We start from the raw sequence: 19,301 nt of genomic DNA, 5'->3' as shown, positions 1-19,301 counted from the left end.
GTAATCCAAACGGAGTGGAGAAAGCCGTTTTTTCACGGGAAATGGGTGTCAAGGGGATCTGCCAATAACCCTTTGTCAAATCCAGTATCGAGTAAAAACGAGCAATGCCCAACCGATCGAGCAACTCATCAATACGAGGCATTGGGTAGGCATCAAATTTAGAAACCCTGTTGACTTTCTATAATCCCACAGAGCCGAACAGACCCATCGCTCTTAGGTACCAGAACAACCGGGATGGACCAGTTGCTGTGGGATTCCTCTGTTACCCCCATATCGAGCATTGCATCCAATTCTTCCTGAACTATTTTTTTTGTATGTTCGGGTAAACGGTAGGGATGAGTATGTACCACCACCCCCGGCTCGGTCTCAATGTTGTGCTGGATGAGGTTTGTGCGACCCGGTAGAGGGGAAAACACATCTGAATTCTTGTTGTAGTTTGGCAACCTCTGTGAGTTGGTACGGTGAGAGGTGGTCTCCGCAAGTAACTGGGGTGACGTGATTGTGTTTTGTGTTTACCTCCGGCCCGGGCTCCACCCTCTCTGGAACTACCATAGCCAACGTCACAGGGGCCGCCTTCCTCCATAATTTCAGGAGGTTAAGGTGATAAATTTGAAGTGTGCCCCCTCTATCAGTTCTCTTTACCACATAATTGAGATCCCCCACTCATCGTGTGACCTCAAAGGGTCCTTGCCACTTGGTGAGTAATTTGGAGCTCGATGTGGGGAGTAATACGAGTACCTTATCTCCCGGTGCAAATTCCCTTAGCCGAGTTCCCCTGTTATACAGTCGGCTCCGTCATTCTTGAGCCTGGAGAAAATTCTCCTGTGTTAGTTGCCCCAGGGTGTGGAGTTTTGCTCTAAGATTAAGAACGTATTGAATTTCATTCTTACTGTTTGAAGGTCCCTCCTCCCAAGCTTCGCGTATGACATCAAGCACGCCGAATGGGTGCCGCCCATATAGCAGCTCGAATGGGGAAAACCCAGTGGAGGCTTGCGGGACCTCTCGTACTGCGAATAACAAGGGATCGAGCCATTTGTCCCAATTTATAGCATCCTTGTGCACAAACTTACGAATCATATTCTTAAGGGTTTTATTAAATCGCTCCACCAGGCCATCTGTCTGTGGATGGTAAACACTGGTGCGAATTGACTTAATGCACAATAATTAGTAAAGCTCACGTAGTGTCCGTGACATAAAGGTTGTGCCCTGATTGGTGAGGATTTCTTTTGGAATCCCCACCCGGGAGATTATTTTGAAGAGTGCCTCCGCAACACTGCGTGCTGAGATGTTGCGCAGAGGCACTGCTTCCGGATATCACATTGCATAGTCCACTAGGACTAATACAAATTGATGTCCACATGCTGACCGTTCTAATGGCCCAACAAGGTCCATGCCAATTCTCTTGATCAGCGGAAGGGAGTGCAATGTCACTTTTGGGGTGGCCGGTGGATTCACCTGCTGACATTTGCGGCATGCTGCACACCACCTGTGAACATCGCTGCCAATGCCCGGCCAATAAAAACGGGCTATTAGTCGGTTCAGTGTTTTTCTTTCCCCTAAGTGACTCACCATCGGATTATAATGAGCCGCTTGGAACACCATTTCCCGGCAGCTCCGCGATATTAAGAGCTGGGTTGTATCTCCCTTGGTTTGAGCGTCCTGCATCACTCTATACAGCCGCTCGTTTATAATTATAATTATAATTATAATTATATTGCGAAATAGGGATATGAAAGTGCGACATTCAGCTGGAGTTGTTGACCATCGATCACTCTCACTTGGTCAAAGGCATGCTTGAGGGTTTCGTCTCGTGACTGCTCTAAAGGGAAATCCCCTTTGGGAAATCCCCCGAGGATGGGAGGGGCTGCAGCCTCTCCCCCCTCATGTCAGCCTGACGTGGAGCTGAGGAAGACGGCCCCAGCTCCGCCTCCCCTGCCAGAGCATCGCACATTTCACATCTCGTCGCTTTTGTGCAGGACCCATCCGCGCATATTCCCTTTAATACATTTCTAAATTCAGGCCAATTAGTCCCCAAAATCAAAGGATGGGTGAAGCGGGAACTAACCACAGCCTCCACTCTATGCTTTGTTCCCCGAAATTCAATAACGAGGGTCACCACAGGGTAGTTGTGAAAATCCCCATGTACACATTTCACCCTCACCCTTTTCGTTGTGCCCAAAGCCTCGTGTTGAACCAAGCAATGGTGGATAGTGGTCTGGTTACAACCCATGTCCACCATGGCTTGGTGTGTACTCCCCTTGATTTTTACTGGTATCCTTTACCCTCCAGCCCGCTCGGGGGCAGCCTGTAGTGCGTCAGGGATCCGGACTACAGTTCTCATCTCCATTACAGGACACTGATCCCGGAAGTGTTCCGGATCCACGCAATGCCAGCAGGCCAGCCCAGGCGCTACACTCATACTTGTGGTGGCGGGTACAACCACCTGAGGGGGAGAGTGGGTAGACCCTGAAGTCGCTGGGAAAGTGATAAACTGGTGCAAGCGAGGAGCTGTCTTCAGTGGCGGGTTTCCACACCTCCGGGGTGCAGGAACAGGGCCTGGAGAGAGGGCAGAGTGAGAGGGGAGAGGGGAGTGGAAAGAGACAGGAGAAAACACAGGGGGAGGGGAGAGAGAGAGAGAGGGCTCCTCCGCGCTTGGGCATGCCGCCATATGGTCCTCCGCCAGCTGGACTGCTTCTTCCAGTGATTTCGGGCGATGGCACTGGACCCACTCCGCTGTCCCTTCTGGAAGCCGGAGGATCAGCTGTAATTACATGCAACTGAATCACAGCCGTGCTGATATTTAGAAAAACAACACTCTTGCTGGTGTAATATAGCTTATTTATGCCATGTCACCTCCTGGCATATTTGCATGGATATCATTTGAAAGTTACCAGGCTTACTGAATTTATAGGCTAAAAGACTACTTGTCAGGAATTGTCAGAAGACTCAAGAGCAGAGGTAAGTGAATAGAGCAGTCTTTATTAGTAACAAAGGTGCTACATGTAGCAAAAATATATTCAGCAAAGGCTGGGGTTCGGCAATCCAGAAATTCAAACAAAAACAGTCTGCGTGGCCCGGTTGCTAGGAAGGGTAGAGTCACATGGGGTAACCTCCTCGTGGTCACTATAATGTGGTTCTCGCTCTCTGTGGGGTGCGTGGTGAGTTATGCATGGATGCCATGGACAATAGCGTGAAGCCTCCACACGTGAATGTCTCCACGGTAACGGGCTCAACTAGCCACATGATAAGATGTGTGGATTGACAGTCTCAGACATGGAGGCAACTGAGATTTGTCCTCCACGAGGACCTAGAGCACATTGGGAATTGGGCATACCAAATTGGGGAGAAAAAAAAATTATCTGACTTTTTTTTTTCTGATCAGGCAAACAGTCCACAAAACAGTATCCAGAATGTGAGGGAGATCACAGGCGGGGTTTGAGTAAAACAGAAAAACAAATGCATCAAATGCACTAGGCGAACGGCACAAGACAATCTAACACTAAACAGCAAACATAGGGGAACTAAATAGGAAGATAAAGTAAGAGGGATAAGGGGAGACAGGTGCAGCTAATAATGAGCATCCGTGATAACAAAGCCGGAGCGAATGAGCATCGAGGGCGTGTCCACCACAAGGCACCAGTCAAAAAAAAAAAAAAAACGCTAGGTAAGGGAATACACAAAGACAGACAAGAGGAAACGGGTGATCCTGTGAGTACACCCCTCCCCCAGGAGCGCCACCTGGCAGTCATTGATAGAATTCCTCAATGAGCGAGCAGTCCAGAACGTCCCGGGCTGAGACCAAACTCCTCTCCTCCAGGCCATACCCCTCCCAGTCAACCAGATATTGGAATCCCTGTCCCCATCACCTGACATCTAACAGGGCTGAGGGAACCGCAACTTCCAGCTCCTCCGAGGGAAACAGTGGAAGCTGATAACCTACACTGGCAGCCAAAAGTTTGGAATAATGTACGGATTTTGCTGTTTCAGAAGGAAATTGGTACTTTAATTCACCAAAGTGGAATTCAACTGATCACAAAATGATCAGGATATTACTGATGTAAAAAACATTGCCATCACTATTTGAGAAGTCTTTTTTTATATTTATCCCCTTTTCTCCCAATTTGGAATGCCAAATTCCCACTACTCAGTAGGTCCTCATGGTGGCGTGGTTACTCACCTCAATCCAGGTGGCTGAGGACAAGTCTCAGTTGCCTCCGCTTCTGAGACCGCCAATCTGTGCATCTTATCACGTGACTCACTGTGCATGATACTGCGGAGACTACACATGTAGAGGCTCATGCGATCCATGCACAACTTAACATTCAGAGCGAGAACCACTAATCGCGACCACGAGGAGGTTACCCCATGTGACTCTACCCTCCCTAGCAACTGGGCCATTTTTGTTGCTTAGGAGACCTGGCTGGAGTCACTCAGCACACCCTGGATTTGAACTCGTGACTCCAGGGGTGGTAGTCAGCGTCAATACTCACTGAACTATCCAGGCCCCAAAAAAACTAATTTTTGATCTAGTCTAGCTTGTTGGAATTCCCACTGCCCGCAGGCGGCCCATCACATGTTAAGTATAAAAACTATGTGATGTACACAACTGCTGTGTGTACGTTGGTACACATGCCACATATCTTTGGAAAGCTAAGATTCTTGTGATTCTATTGATGTAAACAATTTCAAGATACAATCACAACAGCAGGTACAATCAACGTCTTTGTCAGACCACCAACATATAAACAAACAATAACAGGCAGTTCACCTATGAAGCCTCATAGTAGTCCACTGATCCATAATATCCCAACAAAAATGGTCTTGTTACATTGGCAAAGGTCCAAATGTTCCAATCAAGTAAAATATTTAGTCCAAAACACATTACATCAATAAATACCCACGGACACTTATTGCATCATTTCAAAGTATCCGGCAGATGTGCCTAATCTTTCATGTATTCTCCATCATAACTTCAGTTCACATGTAAACATTTCTGATATCTTGGTATCAAAACGGCTGCTGCACTCCGACCTTTCGACTGACACCTCATTTGACCCAATAGGAGCCTCCATGTCCTGTCCATAGCCTTCAATAGCCAATGAGAGTCCGCATCAAAAGGAAGTGCCTGCCCCTTTTCCTTGGTGTAAAGATTGAGCCAATTGCAACCGATTGTGTGCACATCATATAGCCAGTGAAATTCTGAAAACAATGATATGCAGCTTTAGTAGGAAGTTTCAAAGCTACAACTAAGAAGTCCGTGCATAAAGCTGGATAACTATTGCCAAGTGTTTTGTGCATCCGTGCGCAAAAGGTGAAAAGTGTAGTTTTGTGACTGTTGACGCTTCTGGAACGTGAATTATGGTGAAACGGATGAGGAAAATAAAATATTTGCTTCAAGATGTGCTGGAAGAATGTACTTGGTGTGAAAGCGATGATCTGGGGATGAAGTTTCAGAAGTAAATAGTGAAGAATCATATATTGACTCTCGACAATTAAGTATTTCCTTATATTATATAACATATATTACTGTATATTCTGCATAAATAAGCTTTAGTTTGAATTATGAATACACATTTTGTAGATTACCTTTTGTTGTGTGTTTCCCCAGTGAGTCTGCTGAAGTGTTTGTATTTGTTTGTGCGTGTGTGAAGTTTTATTGCCCCTTTGTTTCACTGTTTGTTTCAGATTCATATAGCTCTATTGGCATGGTATAAAGATTTTTTACATTGCCAGAGCATACAGTATTTACAGTAAATATACATACATGCATACATATTTACACACACGAAAAGAAAAACATATATATATATATGTATATATATATATATATATATATATATATATATATATATATATATATATATATATATTAATATTGAATATAAGTTGTGTTTGTGTGTCTTGAGGTGTTACTGCTGACCTGTGGGGGAGGTGTGTGTGACTCTTTGCTTCATTGTGTGAACTGCTGAGATGTGAGGTGCAATGAAGGACATCCCAGTTCCACTAGCGGTAAAGGAGTACAACCAGTATGTCCTATATATTCAACTATGTTTTATGCTCTTTGAAATGTAATAATATGTGTGTTTGATATATATATGTTTTGGTATATTTTTCTCAATGTTGTTTTCTTTCTGTCCATCCAGGTTCATGGGTGGAGTGGACCTTTCTGATGCCCTGACAGGGTACTAATAAAGTCATCCACAAGACCCAGAAGTGGTACAAGACATTATTTTATCATTTCATGGACATGTCAATTGTGAACACCTTCCTCCTCCACAAAAATATTGCAAAAGGTAAAGGAGAGGTACCTATGCACCAGAAGGCATTCAGAGAGACCCTTGCTGAGGAGCTGGCAGAGTTAAGGTCTCACTCCACAGCCAGACCTGTATCTCCTGCTCCACATAGAGCACATCACAGGTCAATGCATATCAGTGGACTCAGCACTGCTGGCCGACTGAAGTGCAGGCGGTGCCATGCAAAGACACCCAATGAAGTGCTCCTCCTGTGATGTGCCTTTGTGCTTTGTCCCCAAACGTGACTGCTACAATGACTGGCATGTTGCCAAAAACCTGTAAAAGGTATAAATGTATGTAAATATGTTGTGTAAAAAAATATGTATATGTGTGTATTTCTTATATAAACTGCTTTTCCACAATAGCACTTGTTTGACTCTTTTATATGCACAAAGTTTAGTTTCAAGAAGTGAAAAAAGCACTCTAATTTGTTTATGCTTCAGTTACTCTCTGTCAGCAATACTAATAGTGGATCTGGTTATGGGATATGCTAGCTCTAAGTGTCACCTTTCATTAGAGCCCAAAATTATGACTGTACGTTAAAGCGTTCCAAAGTAGTAGCCTATTTATCCTAGGTATGTGGCCATGGTTACCAAGGGTCCTTTGGAGTATCCAAAAGGCACTTTTGGAATACGCCTGGACATACCCTTAGAAAAACGTGTAAAATATTCATTTTCTGTAGTATTGTTATCAAATTTGAACTTGGACTAGGTAAGGCTTCATGCTGTGGTCCCAGCTTCTCCAGCTAATAGCTCCCAGTTATAGTCATCTGCAGGCATCTGTATGCAAAAAAAAAAACAAAAAAAAAAAAACATTGCAGGTGGACAAAAACAAACTTCTATTTCAGTGTGTTCAAACTTCTATTACTCAAAACCAGTAGCACTTACAGTGATTCTGACTGCTGGGGAAAAAACGTCAGAGTGTCCTCTTTCACATCAGCTTCATAAACATAACAGGTTAAAAGTAACAGCTTCAGCAGCACCGTGGCCTTCTTTGTGCCAGACTCTCTCACCCTCTCTGCTGGTGGTATGGCTGCTTATAAGCTGCTCTCCCCATGCTCACTGAAATTAGAGACAGGTGTTACACATAATCTAGCTCAGGTGCAAGCACCCTTACCACTTTCTGTCACTCCAGACAGACGCTCGATCAAGCCCCCGCTGCCACATATCCCCACCGCCCGACTCAGGCCAGGAAGACATCCGGCCTGTCTACCACTCCTCCCCCATTTCTGGAAAGGAAGTTGGTGACAGCCATCTGCGCTCCCGGTCTGTGGACCACCTTGAACTTAAATGGCTGAAGAGCCAGATACCAACAGGTGATCCGTGTTGACTTTTCTATAATCCACACAGAACCGTACAGACCCATTGCTCTTAGGAACTAGAATAACCGGGCTGGACCAATCGCTGTGGGATTCCTCTATTACCCCCATATCGAGCATTGCATCCAATTCTTCCCGGACAATTTTCTTTTTGTGCTTGGGCAATCGGTAGGGACGGCTACGTACCACCACCCCAGGCTCGGTCTCGATGTGGTGCTGTATGAGGTTCGTACGACCCGGTAGAGGGGAAAACACATCTGCAAACTCCTTTTGCAACTTGGCAACCTCTGCGAGCTGATACGGTGAGAGGTGGTCTCCGCAAGTGACCGGGGTGAAATGATTGTGTTTTGTATTCACCTCTGGCCCGAGCTCTGCCCTCTCTGGGACTATCGTAGCCAACGTCACAGGGACTGCCTCCCTCCACAATTTCAGGAGGTTGAGGTGATATATTTGACGTGCTCTATCGGTTCACTTTACCTCATAATTGAGATCCCCCACTCGTCATGTGACCTCAAAGGGTCCTTGCCACTTGGCGAGTAATTTGGAGCTCGATGTGGGAAGTAATATGAGTACCTTATCTCCCGGTGCAAATTCCTGCAGCCGAGTTCCCCTGTCATCCAGTCGGCTCTGTCGTTCTTGAGCTTGGAGCAAATTCTCCTGTGTTAGTTGCCCCAAAGTGTGGAGTTTTGCTCTAAGATCAAGAACGTATTGAATTTCATTCTTACTGTTTGAAGGTCCCTCCTCACAAGCTTCGTGCATAACATCAAGCATGCCCACTGGTCACACGGCCAGCTCCAGACCTCAGCTGTCCGCTCAAAAAGGTCGAGAAAAGCCTCCACGTCATCTTCCTCCCCCATCTTCAGGAGCGTGGGTGGGGGCAGGGGGTTACGGTTGTCCAGGGTCGCAGCCGGGGCTCTCTCCTGGCCAAGAAAGCTCTGGATCGCATGCCGGTCCTCTACTTGAGCTCGCAGGATCTCAAAGAAGCGGCGATCCTGGTCTTGGCGGAGCTCAAGCAGGGATTGTTGGTGGTTCTGATGTAGGCTGGTGAGGGACTGGAAGATCTCGGCCAACTGGGAGGGCTCCATGGGGCGTACCTCGAAGATTCCCGGGTTTTCGGCACCAGTGTAAAACAGCTTCACAACAGGCGGGAAGGAGAACACAGGGAAGCAGGTTTTTCCTGGCTCAGGTAGGGCTTTTAATAGGCCACTTTGGTGCTTTACAACTTCACAAACTCATCACCTTCACAGGCATGTAGGCCTTTAACACATCAGCTTCATAAACACGTAGTCACTTAAACACATCAGCTTCATGAACATAACAGGTTAAATGTAACAGTTTCAGCAGCTCCGTGGCCTTCTTTGTGCCAGACTCTCTCACCCTCTCTGCTGGTGGTGTTGCTGCTTATATGCCGCTCTCCCCATGCTCTCTGGAATTAGAGACAGGTGTTACACATAATCTAGCTCAGGTTCAAGGGCCCTTACCACTTTCTCTCTCTCCGGACGGACGCTCGACCACGCCCCCACTGCCAAAAACAATAATTAGAAGACTCAGGGGTGCAGGTCTAATGGGAAGTTTTGCAATGAAAAAGCCACTTTTGAAACAGAAAAACAAAAAGAAAATCTTAGAGTGGGCAAAGAAACACAGACATTGGACAACAGAGAATTGGAAAAGAGTGTTATGGATCTTAACGGCATTGAGCTTTTGTGGAATCAGCTAGACTGTAAGGTGCGTGAGAAGTGCCCGACAAGACAGCCACATCTATGGCAAGTGCTACAGGAAGCATGGGGTGAAATGTCACTTGAGTATCTGGACAAACTGAAAGCTAGAATGCCAAGGATCTGCAAATCTGTCATTGCTGCACGTGGAGGATTTTTTGATGAGAACACTTTGAAGTAGTTTAAGAAATTCTGAACATTTTTTTCAAATTGTAATAGTAAAATTTCACGTTATTAATGCCCTGACTATACATTGTGATCAGTTGAATGCCACTTTGGTGAATAAAAGTACCAATTTCTTTCCATAAAAGCAAAATCTGTACATTATTCCAAACTTTTGGCTGCCAGTGTAGGCAACACTGGAACAGGGGCAATCCAGTAGATGATACGGGCAGGAATTGTTAGCGTACTCTGCCCAAGTTAACTGCTGAGACAAGGAGGCAGGGTTGTGGGATGCCAGGGAGCTAAGCATCTGCTCAAGACCCTGGTTAGTCTGCTCGGTCTGCTCATTAGTCTGGGGATGGAAACCTGATGACAGACTGACAGAGGCGCCAATCTGCTGACAGAACTCCCTCCAAAAGTTGGAGATGAACTGGGGCCCCCTGTCAGAGACCATGTCCATGGCAATCTATGTAGCCGAAAGACGTGGTCTACCGCTGCCATTGCTGTCTCCTTAGCGGTGGGCAATTTGTTAAAGGGAATAAAGTGGACCACCTTGGACAAACGGTCCACAACTGTAAGAATGACCATATTGCCACTGGACGTTATAAATTCAAGGGCAATATGGGACCATGGGAGGGAGGGAATGGGAAGGGATTGGAACAGACCAACTGGATGCTTATTGCCAGACTTGTTGCGAGAATAACTGAGCAAATTCCCACAAACCGGGGGACGTCCTCCACCGTAGCAGGCCACCAAAACCTCTGGCAAATGGCAGCCAGCGTCCTCCTGACCTCGGGTGACATGTCAACTTGGAAGAGTGACCCCACTAGAGAACAGCAGTCTGAACCAATTCAGGAACAAACAGCAGACCATCCGGGCACCCCCCGGGCACTTCGACCTGGTGAGAGCCTCACTGACATGCCACTCGACACCTTAGATGGCTGCCCCCATCACAACTCCCGGAGACAGGATGTCGTCAGGTGGAGAGCCCCCGTCCCCAGCAGCGAATTGATGTGACAGGGCATCCGGCTTAAGATTTTTGGAGCCAGGATGGTAAGAAAGGGTGAAGCCAAAATGCCCGAAGAACAGTGCCCATCTAGCCTGCCTGGAGTTAAGCCTCTTAGCTGAATGAATATACTCCATGTTCCTGTGATTGGTCCGGGCCAAGAAAGGAACCACCCCTCCCTCCAACCAGTGGTGCCACTCCTCCAGGGCCAACAGCTCCCTGTTCCCGATATCATAGTTTCACTCAGCTGGGGAGATATGGTGAGAAAAAAGCACATAGATGCAATTTTTGTCAGTAGGGGACCACTAGGAGAGGACTGCACTAACTTCTATGTCTGATGCGTCCACCTCCATAATGAACTGCCTCTCGGGGTTGGGTCTTATCAGAATGGGGGCAGAGGTAAATTGGGTCTTAAGGGAATCAAAAGCGATCTGGGCCCCTGTGGACCAGGAAGTGTGTCTTTGTGGAGGTGAGCGCAGTCAGTGGCACGGCTACCAAACTGTAATTTCTTATGAATCTTCTATAAAAATTGGCAAAACCAAGGAACTGTTGCAGAGCTTTGCGGGAGTCATGCACCAGCCAGTTGGAAATGGCCCTTACCTATCATGGATCCAAACGAATCCCCTCCACCGAGATGGCATACCCCAGGAATGGAACTGACTGGAAATGGAATGTGCACTTCTCCACCTTAACAAACAGCTGATTCTCCAGCAACCTCTGCAACACTTGCCGGACATGCCGAATGTGTGCCTGGATAGAAGAAGATTAAGATATCATCCAGATACACAAAGACATTCTTATCCAGCATGTCTCTCAGCACGTCATTGACAAGTGCTTAAAAGAGGGCGGTAGCATTGGTTAAACTGAAGGGCGTGACATGATATTCAAAATGCCCCTTTGGAGTGTTGAATGCCATCTTCCATTCATCCTCTCTCCTGATCCGGACTAAATGGTAGGCATTGCGGAGGTCCAGTTTCGTGAAGAACCAAGCCCCTGTAGCATCTTGAAGGCCGACAACATAAGAGGCAGGGGGTACCTGTTCTTAATCGTTATGTCGTTCAGCCCCCGATAATCAATGAGATAATCTTATCTCCTCCCGATAGTTGCCCAAAATAGTTAAACTCACCAAGGGAGTGGTCTTTAACACCTCAGTGAGTGGCTGTCCGTTGAATGTATTGGCCATCAAGAGAACAGAAGGATCTTGTATGGGGATGTTCCACTTGGTCGCCAGAGCTGCATCGAGGAAATTGCCCTCAGCCCAGGAGTCAATGAGAACCGAGCATGGATGAGAGGCTCCACCCTACTGCAGGATTGTGTGAAGGAGAGTGCGGGTGCTGGAGAGACAGAGGAAGGTACTATTCCCCTAACTACTGGTGAGCATTGGCTTTTACCGGACAATTTCTAGAGAAATGTCCCACTCCTCCACAGTACAGGCAAAGAACATTCATCATCTGGCACTGTCTCTCCTCAGTGGTGAGGCGGGTTCTACACACCTGCATGGACTCAGGGTCCAGCAGAGGGCTAGAATGCAGAGAGGGCTCGGAAGAGGAAGATGTTCTCAAGGACAGAAGATTTGATCGATGACGGAGGAACAGTCGTTGATCTACTCTAATGGCCATGTCCACCAAGTCATCGAAACCAGTAGGCAGATCATGAGCGAACAACTCGTCCTTCACCTTCTCTGCGAGCCCCTGCCAGAACATGTCCACCTGAACCGCCTCATTCCAGTTGGTGGCCACCACCAGTGTGCGAAACTCAATAATGAACTCTGCCACAGACTGATTCGCAAGACCGCTAGATGTCGTGCTGCTTTCTTTCCATTAACTGATCAATCAAAGACCTTGAGCATTTCTGCCAAAAATTCCTCATAGGAGGTGATGAACAACGCTTTCGCCTCCCACACCGTGGTAGCCCACTGGCGCGCCCATCCATCTAGCAGAGTGATGATGCAAGCTATCTTCGATTGCTCAGATGCAAAGGTGGCAGGCTGTAGTGAAAAAACCATAGAGCATTGAGTCAAAAAGATCGACATGTAGTGGGGTCATTGTAGCAAGTGTGTGGGATAATTCGAGGTTCTGGCACAGACATCGATGGAGCGGTTGCGGGGATAGTTGTGGCGGTGGCAACAGCAGCAGCAGTGGCGATGGATAATACCGAATCCTGGTCGATCCGAAGACCATGAAGCTGGCTGGAGAGATCATTTATGTGGGCAGCCAGCACATCTGATTGGAGCTCTACTGCTGATTTAACTGAGGATTCCTCCACTGAGTCCATTCTGGTCAGATCGTTCTGTCAGGAATTGTCAGAAATCCAAGAGCAGAGGTAAGTGAATACAGCAATCTTTATTAGCAACAAAGGTGCAAAATGTAACAAAAATAACCTCAGCAAAGACTGGGGTTCGGCAGTGGAACACAGAGTTAAAAAAAACAACAAAAGGTAGTCCAAAAATGATAATCCAAACCAAATCAGTCTGATCAGGCAAACAGTCCATCGAACAATATCCATAAGGTGAGGGAGATCACAGGCGGGGTCTGAGTAAAACAGAAAAACAAACTGAGAACAACCGACAGAGAAATGATCAAATGCATTAGGTGAACGGCACAAGACTATCAGGAACTTAATAGGAAGAGCAATTAAGAGGGATAAGGGGAGATGGGTGCAGCTAATAATGAGTGTCCATGATAACAAAGCCGGAGTGAATGAGCATCGAGAGCGTGGCCACCACAAGGCACCTGTCAAAACAAAACAAACACGGTAGGTAAGGGAATACACAAAGACAGACAAGAGAAAACTTGTGGATCACTCAGTGATCCTGACATTACTCTGAACAGACAAGGTTGGTAAGTGATTATATTACACCAGTCTCATGCTAACACGTGTAATGTTTAAGTGTTATGGTTACACCTGCAAAACATCATGATAGTTACATATTTTAATTATTTATTTTCTGTGCTGTACACTTGCCCAATAGGCTTCTACTGTGAGGGTATTACTAAACACACATTTATCCTTCATTTTTACAAATTAAGGAATGCATTACTGACTGTGGCTTAAGTTGTATTTAACTCAGAATGTTCCTTTAATGTTATCAAATGTTACACATCTATGTTTGGCTTTACTGCACATGTGTGAACTCACTCACCAGGCATAATGTCCCCAGAGGCCAGATGTTTGCGTATTAAGGTCAAACACATTGTGCTTACTGTAAACCACTGAATCACGCAAAGCAATTGAAAATTCACAGCCCAGTTGTCAGGCCAGGCACACGGGTGCTGCTCTCAGGTGCATGACCTGCGCTTTACACCACACTGGCATTACACAAACAACAACAGAGATATTTAAAGGTATAACAGTACTGACACAGGAAGAGCTTCCACGTGGATGTCCATTCCACTTGCTTGATTTGAACAGTTTGAGTGTTTTTTCTTTTCTTTTAAGCATTTCAAAACTAAGTTGTTTTGTTCTGTATGCAGATTGAGAAGCACAGACCGTGGCACATAATTGTAAAATGTGTTATTTTTAATGCTCTGTTTCCTTTATTGCTTGCTCATTTGTGGGGCAATTTTCTATGCAGTAGATTCGAGAGTTGACACACATGATGTATGAGGAAGCACGTTGCTGCTCCGCTCTGTGTCACTAAAAAGATGCTTTAGTCTCTGTGGGGAAAGGAGGAAATGAAAATTGGAAACGTGTTAGTAACTACATTATCAAGAAGGCTGGAAATCAACACTCGTTCATCATTGTCCCTTTGGAAGCTAAGTTTAATACATCTTAAAAAATTTGAGAAAGGCATTTTAAATTTATAATAAAAAGTGCCTTTAAAAATTGTGTTATAAATATACAGTAGCTGAAACACAAATTCTGAGATGAATAATGAAGACTACTATATATAAAACAAATGAATATCGAATAAACCCTGCATAATGTATCCAAAACAGTAAAGAAAAAGAAAGCAAATTAATTCAAGGTAATGTTGAATGAAATGAAACAGAAATATATGACAAATCTAAAAGTGGGCAACATCAAATAATAGTATTTATCCCTCTGGTGCATGGTGTCCACTTTTAAAAGCCATGATTCCCATGATTTTACATGACTGTCATCTTTAAATGTCATTTTTTTTTTTTTTTTTTTTTTCCTGACACAAGATAAAAATGGCTGATGAAAGTGCAGATGACTTAATATTTTCCATTATCTTCTAATATTCTGGACAGATGTGTACCTTTCCCAAAATAAATCATTTTGGGGAAAAGGAAAGAAAAATGGGTCATTAATGTTCCCTTTGTTAAGGGTTATAAAGGAATTAATTAGTGACTAATAAATAATTTATCAATGTATTATAAATCATTGCTATGCAGTCATAACATCATGAATAAAAAGGGTGACTTTCATACAATACTTGCCGAATTATGAGCATTTTAACTTGCATGTTACAAATAAATACACTTATTCATGCATATATTAATCAAAAACATAAAATGTCCTAATTCATGATATATGTCACAATGCAGCAAAAAAGTTTTAAGTAAAAAAAGTATTATAGTGAGATTAAAACTGGACATTGTAGTTTTGCTTTGAATAAGTGTTATTGAGCATTTATAACAGGAAAGGTACTGTAAAATCATCCTATTTATTCATGTTATTAAATCCACATATCAATAATTTATAATACATTTGTAAATTAATTTTTAGTCATTAATTAACCCCTTTATAAACCCTTAACAAAAAGGGAACATTAATATAAAGTGTTACCGAATAAACATTAAAATATGTTTGTTTTCCATTTAATAAATCATGCTTCAGGGGGTTAAATATATTGGACCCACTTTATTTTAGGGGTCTTTAACAACTATGTACTTAAGCATTTGTTACAATGCACTTATGTACATACATGTTGTTGCATTGTACTTACATTTAAAGTACATGCTTGTAATTACACCTTTAGTTACACAGTTAACCTTACCCCTTTTCTCCATGTGTTGTTCTCTGATGAAGCTGATAAAGTGAAACATCAGAATAATTTTTTGAACTCAAGAGTAACAATGGTTCTATTTCTTTTGGTCTTCATTTTAATTGTTTTTAACTCAAATAAAGTATAGTATGTTCGATTTAATTGGATGAGGATGGGGAAACTGTGAATGAAAGTCTGGAGCCAAATGGCTGGATTATAAACGTCCTAACCCTAATGTGGATTACCTTGTGGAAATGATTTTTTTTCTTGTTGTTGAAGTGAGTACTCATGGGGACAGTTTTTGCAGAGCTCAAAGGACTTTTTCAGTGTGTCTCAAAAGAGAAAACACCTTTTGAGCACCTTTTACAAAGGAATCTTGGGTGACCTGAACAACATACTCCTTTTGGAACATCTTCAAGAACTGCAGTAAGGACAAATTGACATCTGAAATAGGGTAAGGCCCATTTGGTGCATTTATACTTTCCCCCTCCACATTGGAAATTGATTTGTTTAATCTGAAAGTTGTTTTTAGAGATGGCTTTTAGAAAAAGATTCACTGTTCTAGAGTCTGTTGAAAACGAACCACATGAGGTAATAGAGCCTTTAATTAAAAAAGTACAGGTATGTGCCTCAGATATGCAATTGACTAAAACCTGTTTTAAATGGATACAGGCAACTCATCATAGTGAAGTGGTACAAAAGGCATTGGAAACCAAGATTTTACTGATAAGTATGAATAAGCAGGCAAATAAATCGGTACAGTTTATCAAACCCTCCTGTCCCAACCCAAAAACAACACAAAAGTAATTTACAATACCTATAATTGGATGCAAAACATTATGACTATACTTTTAGAACATTGTATATTAGTTAAACTACAATTGGCTAAGAAGATTAATCAAATTGAACCCCTAGAATGGGAAAAAAGCCTGTAAATGGGCAAAACATAGGTTTAAACAAAAAATGTATGATAACCTCTTACATAAAGCCCACACAGATCTATTAGAACAGATTAATTGGAAAAAAGGACAATTGTTGATTCTGAGGCTGAAACAGCACAGCAATGAAAAAATACACTTACCACTCAATATAAATGAGGAACTGAATGTTTGCCACTCTCCACACAATTCATTTAATCCTGGGCCTCTTTTCAAAGATGCTGGTAAACATAAAAACATGGCCATTACAAAAGGGTGATGAGTCTTCTCCTCTGCCCAAGGTAACTTTTGCAGAGATAGTTAAAAGTAATCAGAGTCAATCTAATGAGATGACAATCATGCACAATTATAAAAGAATAACAATGGATTCCAATTTATCAACAGAAGCAGATCTAGAGCCAAGACCTATGGAGGTGGAGGCTGCTGAGGCAGAGGGAGAATTGAGGAGAAAAATTATGAAGGGGCCTTCTGAATCCTATAGATGCCTTACCTAAACCCATCCTTCCTCTTCTTCTTCTCCCTAAGACAAACTCGGTAGCCAAACCCTCCCAGTACTCAAAACATATAGACCCTAATAATAAACCAACGTTTGTGCCTACCAGACATCCTAATACACACAAAACAAAATACCTGGATTGCTTTTTAACCGTTAAGAAGCATGTTCTGATTGTCAGAGACTCTAATTTGGCCAGAATTCCTTGTTTGATGATAATACAGTACAACTTGATTAGGTTGTTTGTTTTTTGGTTGGCACTTATGTATTGGACAGCACTTAGGGAATAACACAATAGCACTTGTTCATTTCTGTATTTTAAGTTTAGCCAGACAAACAAAATGTTTTAGCTTGAGTTTAATCTCAATTTAGATTCCCCACACCTACACTGGCGGCCAAAAGTTTGGAATAATGCACAGATTTTGCTCTTATGGAAAGAAATTGGTACTTTTATTCACCAAAGTGGCATTCAGCTGTTTACAGCGTATAGTCAGGACATTAATAACATGAACAATTACTATTATAATTAGAAAAATATGTTCAGAACTTCTTAAACTACTTCAAAGAGTTCTCATCACAAAATCCTCCACATGCAGCAATGACAGCTTTGCAGATCTTTGGCATTCTAGCTGTCAGTTTGTCCAGATACTCAGGTGACATTTCACCCCACACTTCCTGTAGCACTTGCCATAGATGTGGCTGTCTTGTCGGGCACTTCTCATGCACCTTACAGTCTAGCTGATCCCACAAAAGCTCAATGGGGTTAAGATCCATAACACTCTTTTCCAATTATCTGTTGTCCAATGTCTGTGTTTCTTTGCTCACTCTAACTTTTCTTTTTGTTTTTCTGTTTCAAAAGTGGCTTTTTCTTTGCAATTCTTCCCATAAGGCCTGCACCCCTGAGTCTTCTCTTTACTGTTGTTCATGAAACTGGTGTTGAGCGGGTAGAATTCAATGAAGCTGTCAGCTGAGGACATGTGAGGCGTCTATTTCTCAAACTAGAGACTCTGATGTACTTATCCTCTTGTTTAGTTGTACATCTGGACTTCCACATCTCTTTCTGTCCTTGTTAGAGCCAGTTGTCCTTTGTCTTTGAAGACTGTAGTGTACACCTTTGTATGAAATCTTCAGGTTTTTTTTGGGCAATTTCAAGCATTATAGCCTTCATTCCTCAAAACAATGATTGACTGATGAGTTTCTAAAGAAAGCTGTTTCTTTTTTGCCATTTTGACCTAATATTGACCTTAAGACATGCCAGTCTATTGCATACTGTGACAACTCAAAAACAAACACAAAGACAATGTTAAGATTCATTTAACAAACCAAATAGCTTTCAGCTGTGTTTGATATAATGGCAAGTGATTTTCTAGTACCAAATTAGCAATTTAGCATGATTACTCAAGGATAAGGTGTTGGAGTGATGGCTGCTGGAAATGGGGCCTGTCTAGATTTGATCAAAAATAACTTTTTTTAAATAGTGATGGTGCTGTTTTTTACACCAGTAATGTCCTGACTATACTTTGTGATTAGTTGAATGCCACTTTGGTAAATTAAAGTACCAATTTCCTTCTGAAACAGCAAAATCTGTACATTATTCCAAACTTTTGGCCGCCAGTGTACACCAAACCCTAAACTTAACCATTTGATAATTGTTCAAATTTTAAAACCCAAAAATAAAAAACACTCAATCCTAAACAATAGAATTAACTGCATTATTTTTAATGTTAATATCCAATTCATTTTAAATATTAATTAAAATTCTTATCTTTTATGCTTACCTGAACAAAGTGGTCAAGGCAGGATAGGGATGAAATTGCCACTCATTCACCAGGAATCCATGGTAGAAACCTGGTCTAGGATGGACCTGTAAAAAAGAACATTATAATTTACCTCAGAATAACAAATAATATACTTGGATATGAATTAAAGGTGGAGTTACTAGATTTATAATGTCTGAGATGTGCATGTTGCCCATGTAATAAAGATCTAAGATCTATCCTTTCAGAACAATGATTTCCCCTAACCCAACACTACCCCAAAACCTACCAGTACCTCAACTTTAGTAGCAGCAAATGTGAATCTTGTGAGAATTTTGCAGAACAACATGTAGTTACACAATAAGTACATTGTATTGTGTGTATTTTAATGTCAGTACATAATGTATTTAATTTGAAAATGATGTGTAAAATTATTGAACTGGAAACACTCATCGAGATTCTTTGTAAATATAAACAGCTTCCTGTGTAGGGTGGCCCTGTCCTCACACCTGCAAAGATCTACTTCAACACTTGGTTTCTTAAGAGTCTGCGACTGTGGAAAATCATTGGAGTTTCAGAGACAGAAATAAATGTTCATTTACAGCACTGTGCAGCCCACTGACCAAATCTCTCATTACAATAGCGAGCGATTAGGAAATTCACCCTCT

The sequence above is a fragment of the Myxocyprinus asiaticus genome, chromosome 22, assembly GCF_019703515.2.
Source record: "Myxocyprinus asiaticus isolate MX2 ecotype Aquarium Trade chromosome 22, UBuf_Myxa_2, whole genome shotgun sequence".
Lineage (NCBI taxonomy): Eukaryota > Metazoa > Chordata > Actinopteri > Cypriniformes > Catostomidae > Myxocyprinus > Myxocyprinus asiaticus.
This window is presented reverse-complemented; position numbering follows the sequence as displayed.